Source organism: Triticum aestivum, chromosome 2D (genome assembly GCF_018294505.1).
Source record: "Triticum aestivum cultivar Chinese Spring chromosome 2D, IWGSC CS RefSeq v2.1, whole genome shotgun sequence".
NCBI lineage: Eukaryota > Viridiplantae > Streptophyta > Magnoliopsida > Poales > Poaceae > Triticum > Triticum aestivum.
In genome coordinates this window covers 240,540,019-240,552,334 of record NC_057799.1, presented here as the reverse complement: position 1 = coordinate 240,552,334, position 12,316 = coordinate 240,540,019, and the positions used below count along the sequence as shown (strand labels likewise).

The 12,316-nt window shown below is 45.1% G+C and overlaps 1 long non-coding RNA gene across 3 annotated transcripts; it reads right to left on the bottom strand.

The window, feature by feature from the left end:
• Positions 1-1,892: 1,892 nt before the first annotated feature.
• LOC123052663 (uncharacterized) lies at positions 1,893-3,954 on the bottom strand. 3 transcript variants are annotated; one of them, XR_006424896.1, is made up of 3 exons: positions 3,603-3,909; positions 2,500-2,847; positions 1,893-2,269 (listed from the first exon to the last, which is right to left on the bottom strand). It is a non-coding gene; the product is annotated as an uncharacterized lncRNA (long non-coding RNA). The 3 variants fall into 3 exon arrangements; XR_006424895.1 differs by having other exon boundaries at positions 2,708-2,847; positions 3,603-3,908; XR_006424894.1 differs by lacking the exon at positions 1,893-2,269 and having other exon boundaries at positions 2,599-2,847; positions 3,603-3,954.
• Between the last annotated feature and the right edge of the window lie 8,362 nt (positions 3,955-12,316).

The following is a 12,316-nucleotide window of genomic DNA, read 5'->3' as shown; positions in this document are numbered from 1 at the left end:
TAGTTGTTTATTCTTGGTAGCCTCTCTTATGGGGAAATGTCTCCTAGTGCTTCCACTGAGCCATGGTTGCTTGCTACTGCTCCGGAACACATGGGATGATCGGCATGTGTCCTTCTTTGCTCCTGTGTCTGTCCCTTCACGGAAATGTCACGTGTTGTCCCTTTAAGTCCTTGGAGCTTGCTACGACTTGGGTTCATACATTGATGACGGACACATGCATTTTTGGGTCATGTATGCATGTCCTTGTAAGATAGTGCCACCCTAGGTTTATGACTAGTCATGTCGGCTCGGGTTCTCTGTCATATGGATGCTAGCGACACTATCATATACGTAAGCCAAAAGATGCAAACGGTCCCGGGACTGGTAAGGTGACACTATCATATCGTGCGTGAGGCCGCAAAGTGATATGATGTGTTATGCTAGATCGTTGTGACTTAGGATGGGGGTCCTGACATCCCGCACCATAGCCGAGCTCACCACCCTTGGCTCCGGCGGGACGAGGTCGACCGGACATGTGTCGAAGGGGAAATTGAGCCTAGCCGCCGCGCCGTGGTAGTGGACCTGCCAGCGGTCGTACTCCATGGCCGCGAGCTCGGCCGAGTGGAAACTACCGAGCCACCGGCGGGTGTGGGTCTCCCGATCCGTAATCTCAGCGACCCACGTCCCCCACCACCGCTGCCGGACCCCGAGGTAGGACCTCGTTAGCGGCCAGGCCCAAGGGAGGACGGGGAAGTCCTCGAACCGGCGTAGGGGCGTGACAGTGATGGATCGGGCAACCAACAACAGCGGATCGATAAATAGCCCGCAGAGGACGACGGGGACACCTCGGCGGCCACCTCGCCAGCATCCGGCCAAGAGGCCCCGATAAACCTCTTTTGGGCCATTGGCTCCTGGAGCTCCCCGGCACACAGGCAGAGGTTGAGGATGGAGGCGGCGGCGGCAATGGTGTGTCTGTGTGAGCGGAGGTTTTGGGATGTGTGTGGTGTGTGTGGAGGGGGGGGGGCAAGGTGGTGTTTGAGGAAATACTGCGGCAAGTGAAAATTTTACTAGGCGGGAGTAAAATGCCGGGCTACTGAAAATTTGGATCAAGGGCGGGCAGATATTTTTGAGATTGTGAGGCATGAAGAAGCGGGAGTAAAATGCCGGTGCTACTGAAAATTTGGATCAAAGGCGGGCAAATATTTTTGAGATTGCGAGGGATGCAGAGACGGGAGTAACAAGGTGGGGCTACTGAAAATTTGAATCAAGGGATAGAAGCAGAGTGGGAGTAACAGACATCGCACACGGTCCACACATACTAATTGTGTGATATCAAACATAAAAACCTTCCAGGCGGTAGATATTTTCGAGATCGCGAGGCAGTAGATATATTCAAGAGCGGGAGGCAACCCTTGTGGAGCCCAATCTACTATGCTGATGTGAGTGACTGCAAGGAGCACGGGCGTGGCACACATATAGTCTGGACGAACCATGTCTATTGCATCCCCAATCGCAGACGGTTTCTGCATCCAACTCGTGTGCTGCTATATATCAAAGAAAGATCCTAGGACCTTTGAATGCTTGCTTGCTAGTTATATATCTGTGTGTGCACGCGCGCGTGTGTGGTGCCACATTAAAGTTCTGCATTGTGTATTCAAACATCAACAAACACCACTTTGGGCCACATGCAGACGGTTATTATTTTACACCACCAGGAAACAATTATAACTAGCAAGCAAGCATTCAAAGGTCCTAGGATCTTTCTTTGGTACGCATGTATAGCAAAGATAGAGCTTAACTGATAGCAACTATAACCCCCTCCTTGTAAAAAGGAATGTTACCACCAAAACACAATGCTCGTTGGAAAATCCGGCAGTACCTCCTTTGTACCGTCGGACATCCACGACAGGCAGTTGAATAAACATAGCATATATTTATAATATCACAAGCAGAAGCATCCAACAAGCTCATAAAACCAATTTAGAGCACAGTGGTGAAGCCACCAACCGTTATGCTACACATAACAAAGAAAACATACGTTCCAACACACCTCGGTGCAGGGTGGGGACTAGTCAACTCCAACCCACCTTGACAGGTAAACATATTGATCATGGAAACAAACCAAGGCATGGTTAATACACAACAAGTAGATCCTGGCTACCAGGAATCATGAACCTAAGTATGAGAATTATCATGACCAGCTAGGTGAATGAAAGGGGTGTGCAATGTGAGTGAACACCCATGGGAGCTACGCCTTTCCTAGTACTTGCAAAGCCGCACGGTGATGTACCTGAGACAAATCCCACGAGAGGTGAGTCCAAAGACTCGACAACTACACAACAAAGCATGACAGAAAGCAAGTAAGACCATGAAATTGAACCATGCTTGAAGTGAATGCTAAACTTGAATCTTTCATGCTTGGAATGGCATGAGAAAGCATGAAGAAATAATGCAACCAAATAAGACCGAGGACTTGGCTCTAAGCTTTTGCCGGCAAGCTAAGGAGGGGCGACGTCTCACCTCACTCCTTTTCAGCCCTCACCAAGTGAGAGGACCATAACATGAGGATGGACCCGAAGGACCATACACCCGCGAAGCGAGGATCACTCCTTTAACTTGGAAGATTCACTCATGATGGATTTGTTACCAAGAACCAAGAAAAACCAATCCCTATCACATTCTAGTGGTATGGTGTATTGAAATGTACACTAGGGAGTTGTATGTTCACCATTGCATGAATGTAAAGGAATAATGTGAACATGAACATAATATTAAGGGAGCAATCTAGCTCTTGTTGCCCGGTGTACTCGCCTCAACCATTGCAAGGGAGGTGGTGCGAGGCTATCTCCAGTGGATTGGTGCTGCAACCTGCTGCAGAAACATACGTACAAGTTTTAAAGATTGCACCAAAACAAGCTATGTAGAGCACACACAAAAACACGCCTAATTGCATTTCCATGGAGCAACCCTTTCCTGCCGCTACACGGAAAAATTCATATCTTGAGCTAGGAAGCTCGAAAACATGCAAACAAGATGCCTATGGATTCATGGGAACTCATCTACAAATAACTCCAACTATTGAAGCTCGGACTATGAGCTTATCGGGGTCAAAACCAGCAAAAACTGCTCTGCTGTACTCATATTCAGAAATATTGAGTAGCCATCTTTGGAAGTTCATAGTAACAAAAATACTCATGGGAATAAAGTAAATTTAATTGATATATGAACTATAAGGTACCAGGTAGCCATAACATTGTATAACACCAATTTATGAACCCTCTAATATCATGAAAAACTATGGACAAAAGCTATGAGAATTACTGTTTTGCAGAAACAGCCAGCAACTTGTTTTTACCGCCACGGCTAAACGGCTGAACCAAATTGAGTGAATGACCACTCAAAACGATCGTGGGAACAACACCTACAAAACATTCCAGATGCTCCTCCTCTGATTTTGTCATATAGGAACTCGAAATTGCTGATTTCTGAATCTGAACGCCCAAAAACAGCAACATGAACAACTTCTCCCCAATTCCAACACATAGGCTTTCTAATCCTAACCCTATACTCCCTGAATCAGCACTAATAGAGGGTGAGATATCATAAATGATGGGGAACATCACCTCTATGGTCAAATGACAAAGATTTGGTGAAGGGGAAAGTTGGGGAAGCTTTCTTGTTCTCCTCCTATCCTTGTCTCCTTTTCTTCTTCCTCAAGCCCTAGATTGAAAGGGCTGCCATGGAGGTGGTGAAGGGCGTGGTGCAGCAAGGAGGCACCTGGGGAGGAGTGGGGAAGGAAGGGAGGACGGAGTAGGTTGGCTGGAGAAGAGAGGAGAAAGGGGTTCTTCCCTTCGGCTTGGGGAAAAGAAGAAAGATGTGGAGCTCGCCTCCTATGGACAAAGGAAAGCTCACGTTGTGAGGGAGAGGTAAGAGATAAGGTTCAATTTTATTTAAATAAGGGTATTTTCGAAATACCCTTTCAATCCTATCCCTTGGATTAAAAAAACTGCATAAGATGCATCCGAACTCCGATTTTGACAAATGAGTAGTCCATTTCGACCGTCTCCACATGCCCGACGCAACCAAAGTGTCGGATTTATGATTCGCCAGACCAAATAAATATGGATATAGAGAGTCCGGAAGCGTGCTTTATCAGAAAGTGATTATTGGAAAATGGGAGGTGTTACTGTCTCACCACCTTAAGTAGAACTCACCTACGAGTTCTTCTCTCCTTAAACTACCAGAAAAGCTTGATACATGGCATAGCACATAATGGGGAAGAATTTTAGTGGTTAGAACGTACCATCAGAGAACAGTTCTGGGTACTTTTCACGCATTTGGGAGTCGAGTTCCCAAGTTGCTTCTCACTCTGTTTGATTTGTCCAAAGAATCTTCACATACTTGAGCTTTCGGTGCCTCAAGGCACGCTCAGACTCGTCAAGAATCTTCAATGGACGGGACTCGAGAGTAAGATGGTGTGCAATGGTGACTGGTTCAGTAAGAACAATATGCTCAGAGTGTTCAAGGTACTTCCGAAGCATGGAAACATGGAAAACATTGTGCACTCCACGCATTGATTGTGGCAAATCTAGGCGGTAGGAAAGCTTCCCTACTCGAGCAACCACAGGAAATGGCCCAACATACGGAGGACTAAGCTTGCCTATGGTGCCAAATCTCATAATTCCTTTGGTAGGCGACACCTTAAGAAGCACTTGGTCGCCCACTTGAAATTCTAGAGCTCGCCGTCTGACATCAGCATAGCTCTTTTGTCTACTTTGTGTTGTAAGCATGTTCTGACGGATCTCTTGACATGATCAACAGTTTGTTGAACCCAATCCGGTCCAAGAACTGCCCACTCACCTGCTGAATCCTAACAAAGAGGTGACCTACACCTTCGGCCATAAAGGACTTCAAAGGGCCTAGATACTTGCATGATAACTATTGTTATAGGCGAATTCCACTAGAGGAAAGTGGTCTTCCCAGGTACCTTGCCATGATAGGGCACATGTGTGAAGCAAGTCTTTGAGGGTTTGAATGGTACGCTCGGACTAACCATCAGTCTGACGGTGAAAAGCTGTGCTGAATCGGATCTCAGTACCCAAGGCATACTGTAAGCTCTCCTAGAATTTGGAGGTGAACTTTGCATCACAATCAGAGATGATCGTTTTAGGCACACCATGGAGACGAATGATCTCACATGTGTATATTGGAGCTAATTGACTAACTGAGTTTGTGCTACGAATCCGAATGAATTGTACTGACTTGCCAAGACGATCCACCACAACCCAAACGGCATCCTTACCTCTTGGGGTGCGTAGCAAACTGAAAGTGCATCCAATCCCCGGGTGGTTTTGGTAATTCATAACAACATATAGCTCATTGAACTAATATCCATTCAAGTTAAATATTTTCAGAAAGTTCAATGATTGGCATGGCATGGACTAGAGATGTGGTCCCCTCAAAATGCTAAGGACAAAGATTGATGAAGGTTCAAGACTCTTCATTTTCATTTTAGTGATCCAATATCACATTGAGTCTGTAGGAAAGCCAATACTATTAAAAGGGGATGAGGTGTTACTTAATGGTCTACTTGCTCAAAGTGCATAGTGATATTGCTCCAAAACCCTCAGCCACTTTCTCATTTCCACATATGTCCAAAACCTAAAGTCAAACTCGGCCCCACCGATTTGATCTATCCGGCGCCTCCGAGTTCATTTGACCTAGCCAATGCCAAAAACCCTAGACAATTCGGTCTCACCGAGATGGCCTTGCAAACTCTCTGTTGCATGTTGTAATTATTTCGGTCTCACGAAATGTGCAATCGGTCCCACCGAGTTTGCTTGACCAACTCTCTATTTGCTCATTGCTGAAATCAGTCTCACCGAGTTTATGCAATGGGTCTCACCGAGATGAGGTTTTGCCCTAACCCTAGCACATCGGTCCCGCCGAGTTGACCATGGCAGTCCCACCGAGATTCTTAACGTTCACATTTTGAAATAAATCGGTCTCACCGAGTTCTTCCATTCGGTCTGGCCGAGTTGGGTCAAATGTGTGTAATGGTTGGATTTTCTGTGGAGGCTATATATACCGTTCACCCTTCTCCATTCAAGAGAGAGCCACCAGAACGTGCCTACACTTCCACTAGTCATTTTCTGAGAGAGAACCACCTACTCATGTGTTGAGCCCAATACATTCCAATCCAACTATAAGAATTTTGATCTTTAGCCTTTTCCATGTTGCTTTCCACTCAAATCATCTTTCCACCATAGTCAAATCTGTGAGAGAGAGTTGAGTGTTGGGGAGACTATCATTTGAAGCACAAGAGCAAGGAGTTCATCATCATCACACCATCTATTACCTTTTGGAGAATGGTGTCTCCTAGATGGGTTAGGTGTCACTTGGGAGCCTCCGACAAGCTTATGGAGTTGAACCAAGGAGTTTGTAAGGGCAAGGAGATCGCCTACTTTGTGAAGATCTACCCGAGTGAGGCAAGTCCTTCATGGGCGATGCCCATGGTGGGATAGACAAGGTTGCTTCTTCGTGGACCCTTCATGGGTGGAGCTCTCCGTTGACAAGCGCAACCGTTGCCCTTTGTGGGTTGAAGTCTCCATCAACATGGACGTACGATAGCACTACCTATCGGAACCATGCCAAAAATCTCCGTGTCTACGTTGCGTTTGCCTTGTACAAACCCTTCCTTTTACCTTCATATGCAATGTTTTACTTTCCACCGCTACACTCTTAGAATTGCATGTGTAGGTTGATTGCTTGACTTGTGCTAAATTGCTAAAATCTGCCAAGACTTAAAAATTGGAAAAGGTTATATTTTTATTTGGTCAAGTAGTCTAATCACCCCCCCTATAGACCTACTTTTGATCCTACACAAAACAATGACATAGTCCATGGTGATATCTTACCATGGCCATTGCGGGACCTCCAGAGGTTGAAGCTTCCCACCGGGGCTTTTGTGTACGTCCCTGACTCGTTGGCAAACGCCACATGAAACCACATACTTAGACACGTCTACTTTCATCCGCTTCCACCAGAAGTTTTGCTTTAGATCAGGATACATCTTGGTCTCACCAGGATGAACTGTGTAAGGAGTGCGATGGGCTTCTTTGAGGATATCATCTTTCACCTGAGACCTCTATGGAATGCAAAGGCGACCTTGAAATCGCACAACTCCAATTCCATCAATGGTGAATGGACCTACCCTTCCTTCACGGACACACTAGCTGCTTGCATTAGCAAGTGATCTTGTTCTTGTGCTCGCCTAATGCGCTCCACAATGTCAGACTCAATGGATAGCTGGATCTCCGTTTGTGCTGCGCACGCATAACAAAAATAAATATCCATTCTCTCTAGCTCGGATGAGAGGGTTGCCACAGTAGGAGCAGCTACCTTTCGGCTTAGGGCATCAGCACATTAGGTCAATCTGGTTTGTAGTGGATGGTGAGATCATGATCCTTGATCAGTTCCAACCACCTTCTCTCTCTTAGATTCAAGTCTTTCTGAGTAAAGATGTACTTCAGACTTTTGTGATCCGTATACATGTCACAAACCTCTCCATAAAGAAGATGTCTCCAGATTTTGAGAGCATGAACGACTGTTGCCAATTCTAGATCATGGGTTGGGTAATTCTGCTCATGTGGCTTCAACTGTTGGGATGCATAGGCAATAACTTTTTTGTCCTGCATGAGCACACATCCCGAGTCCAAGTTGGGATGCATCTGAATATACCGCAAAATGCTTACCTGGTTCAGGTAGCGACAGGATCAGGGCAGTCACCAATTGCTCCTTGAGATGACAGAAACTCTTCTCACAATCCTCATCCCAACGAAATTTGGAGTTGACTTGTGCCAGCTTGGTCATTGGCTTGGCAATGGTAGAAAAGTTATTTACAAACATTGGTTGGCCTTGCCCAATTAACATCGGTGGAGAACTTGCTCGGGTCAACGGATATGCCATGCTGGTTTATTACATGGCCTAGAAAGCCAACTTCTGAAATCCATAACACACACTTCTTCAACTTGGCATAGAATTTGTGTTGCCGCAAGGTTTCAAGCACTATTCTAAGATGTCGAGCATGATCTTCCTCCATCTTGCAATAAATAAGAATGTCGTCAATGAATACGACCACAAAGTTCTCCAGATAAGGGTGAAGCATGCTATTCATTGTCTCCATGAAACAGATTGGGGCATTTGTCAGACCAAAGGATATGACCTTAAACTCATAATGCCCATACCTCATGGGGAAAGCAATCTTCTTGATATCTTGCTCTCGAACTTGAATCTGATTATAACCAGATTGCAGGTCGATCTTAGAGAAAACCTTGGCTCCCTTTAACTGATCAAACAGGTCCTCGATACAAGGAAGTGGATACTTGTTCTTTATAATCACCCAATTGAGGCCATGATGGTTAATACACATGCGCTAGCTACCATCTTTCTTAGCAGCGAAGAGTACGGGTGCACCCCATTCAGACACACTCTTCCGAATAAGTCCTTTAGAGAGAAGGTCATCTATTTGCTTCTTGAGATCTTCCTAGAAGAGTCGAGCCAAACGATATGGTGCTATAGAAATAGGTTGAGTGCCAGGAATCAATTCAATGTAGAACTCAATGTCCCGCTCTCGAGGCATGCCTGAGACCTAATTCAGGAAGACATCAGGATAGTCACACACACTACCAGTATATTTTGGAGGCACAGTGGGGTACTTGGCTTTCCAAGAAGAGTCCATAATATCCAACTCTTTGGAGATGGCTGGCCTGGAAAGAGACTGACCAACACTAACAAAGATGGTGGAGGTGCACTAGCTTGGTAGACACACTCCTTTCCTGAGGGAGAGTCAAGGGTGATAATTCTCCAAAAGCAAGAGATCACCGCGTTGTAAGCTTGTAGCCAATCCATGCCAAGAATTACATCAAAAGGCTGAAGTGAAAGGATGAACAGATTTGTAGTGAAATCTTCATCCTCAATAGAAATATCACAGCCAGGACACACAGTGCTACAAGAAAGGAGTCCCTCGGGAGAACTAACCCTCACTGGTTGAGAAAATTCTTGCCTAGACATGTTTGCCCGATTCGCAAAGTCTAGCGATACATATGAGAAACTAGAACCGTGATCAAATAGTACTAGAGCATCAACTGAGTTGATAGGTAGAGTACCTATCACGACATCTGGATATCCAGTAGATCATCAAGGCTAGGTATAAAAGCTCTGACAAGATGGTGCAGGTGGAGCGCCAGTCTGGGGCACGATTGGAGGAGCATGGGGTACTGGGTAGTTGGGTCGCGTTGTGTCAGTTGGTGGTCGGTAGTACCCTTGAGGAGGAGGACCCCAAGTTGCATATGGATACGGAGGAGCTCGAATATTCTTCATTGCTTGGACAGACCCATGTGAGAACACGGGCGTTGATGAGGACTCCGCTTTGGAAGACACAATCTGCCATTTGATAATGCTAGCAAGGTTCAACTTACAAACCCATTCCATGTGACCACTTTTGTGACACCATTGCACACACCGGCCCAGTTGCACTCATTAGCTCTATGGCCTTCACCACACTTGAAGCACATCATCCCTTGACCAGGCTTTAGATGATGATGCACGTGTGGGCCAGCAGAGGATGAGGCCTTCTACAACTTCTGCTTTAAGGGTTGGGGTAGACTGGACATTCTTAAACTACTTCATGGGGAGACGGTTAGACTTGCCACTGTCACCATAGTCCCTCTTTTGGTTGGCACCCGTAGTAGAGAAATTACTAGGCCCACCTGGTGTGGAAGATATCATTGGAGGAGGAGCCATTTTGCAGCTCGAACTCTATCTTTTTGGCTTTCTCAAGCAAGGAAGCAAAGCTAGAGGACCCATCAGCACTGAGCACAACACGATACCGCTGCTCTAGCCCGTCCTTGAACCTCCTGGCCTTCTCTTTATCATTAATAACCACCGTTGGCACAAAGTGGATGATGTCGTTGAATTCAGTTCCTATTCTTGAACGGTTCTGTTTCCTTACCTTAACTTGCTTAGTGCATTCTTCATCCTCTCGACATATGAAGCTGGATAGTACTTTTCAATGAACTGAGTTCGAAAGAACTCTCAAGTAGGTGTAGCATGCTCTGGTGGTAGAGAGGAACGACCATTCTCCTACCAGATGTATACATTGCTGATACGTCTCCAACGTATCTATAATTTTTTATTGTTCCATGCTATATTATATTCTGTTTTGGATGTTTAATGCGCTTTATTATACACTTTTATATTATTTTTGGGACTAACCTATTAAACGGAGGCCCAGCCCAAATTGCTGTTTTTTTGTGCCTATTTCAGTGTTTCGCAGAAAAAGAATATCAAACGGAGTCCAAACGGAATGAAACCTTCGGGAAAGTGATTTTCAGAACAAATGTGATCCAGAGGACTTGGAGTCTACGTAAAGCAATCAACGAGGAGAGCACGAGGCAGGGGGCCCGCCTACCCCCCCCAGGCGCGCCCTCCACCCTCGTGGGGCCCACGTTGCTCCACCGACGTAGTTGTTCCTCCTATATATACCTACGTACCCCCAAACCATGAGAGGCATCCACAAAAACCTAATTCCACTGCCGCAACCTCCTGTACCCGTGAGATCCCATCTTGGGGCCTTTTCTGGCGTCCTGCCGGAGGGGGCATTGATCACAGAGGGCTTCTACACCAACACCATAGCCTCTCCGATGACGTGTGAGTGGTTTACCTCAGACCTTCGGGTCCATAGTTATTAGCTAGATGGCTTATTCTCTCTCTTTGGATCTCAATACAAAGTTCTCCTCGATTCTCTTGGAGATCTATTTGATGTAATCTTCTTTTTGCGGTGTGTTTGTCGGGACCGATGAATTGTGGGTTTGTGATCAAGTTTATCTATGAACAATATTTGAATCTTCTCTGAATTCTTTTATGTATGATTGGTTATATTTGCAAGTCTCTTCGAATTATCAGTTTGGTTTGGCCTACTAGATTGATCTTTCTTGCAATGGGAGAAGTGCTTAGCTTTGGGTTCAATCTTGCGGTGTCCTTTTCCAGTGACAGCAGGGGCAGCAAGGCACGTATTGTATTGTTGCCATCGACGATAACAAGATGGGGTTTATATCATATTGCATGAGTTTATCCCTCTACATGATGTCATCTTGCTTAAAGCGTTACTCTGTTCTTATGAACTTAATACTCTAGATGCATGCTGGATAGCGGTCGATGTGTGGAGTAATAGTAGTAGATGCAGAATCGTTTCGGTCTACTTGTCACGGACGTGATGCCTATATACGTGATCATACCTAGATATTCTCATAACTATGCTCAATTCTATCAACTGCTCGACAGTAATCTGTTCACCCACCGTAATACTTATGCTCTTGAGAGAAGCCACTAGTGAAACCTATGCCCCCCCGGGTCTATCTTCCATCATATTAATCTTCCAACACTTAGTTATTTTTATTGCTGTTTATTTTACTTTGCATCTTTATCATAAGAATACCAAAAATATTATCTTATCATATCTCACTCTTGTAAGTGACCGTGAAGGGATTGACAACCCCTTTATTGCGTTGGTTGCGAGGTTCTTATTTGTTTGTGTAGGTGCGCGGGACTTGTGCGTGGTCTCCTATTGGATTGATACCTTGGTTCTCAAAAAACTGAGGGAAATACTTACGCTACTTTACTGCATCACCCTTTCCTCTTCATGGGAAAACCAACGCAGTGCTCAAGAGGTAGCAAGAAGGATTTCTGGCGCCGTTGCCGGGGAGATTTGCGCCAAGTCAAGACATACCAAGTACCCATCACAAACTCTTATCCCTCGCATTACATTATTTGCCATTTCCCTCTCGTTTTCCTCTCCCCCACTTCACCCTTGCCGTTTTATTCGCCCTCTCTTTTTTGTTCGCCTCTTTTTCGCTTGCTTCTTGTTTGCTCGTGTGTTGGATTGCTTTCTCGTCACGATGACTCTACCTAGATTTGGTGATCTTCACCTTAAAAGGTTAGAGGAGATCGAAAGCAACGTCAGAAGTTTTATGACTTTACAATTTGAGCATAATAATTTCTTTAGGAATGAGCTTAAGGAACAAAAAAGCTTTATGGCTTATATGAATAAAGAGCTCGATGATATGTCTAAAGAATTTTATGGTTTGAAATCTCAGATTGCTCATCTCGAAAAATTAATAGCTGAAGTTTCGGATAAGCAGGCCACCTTAGTTAATAAGATGGCCGCTAAGCCGGAATTTTTTTGTGAGAATAAAGATGAAGATCTAAAAATTATTTATGTGTCCCCTATTAAATCTTTGTTTTGCAATATGAATCTTGATAATGATGGGACTGAATA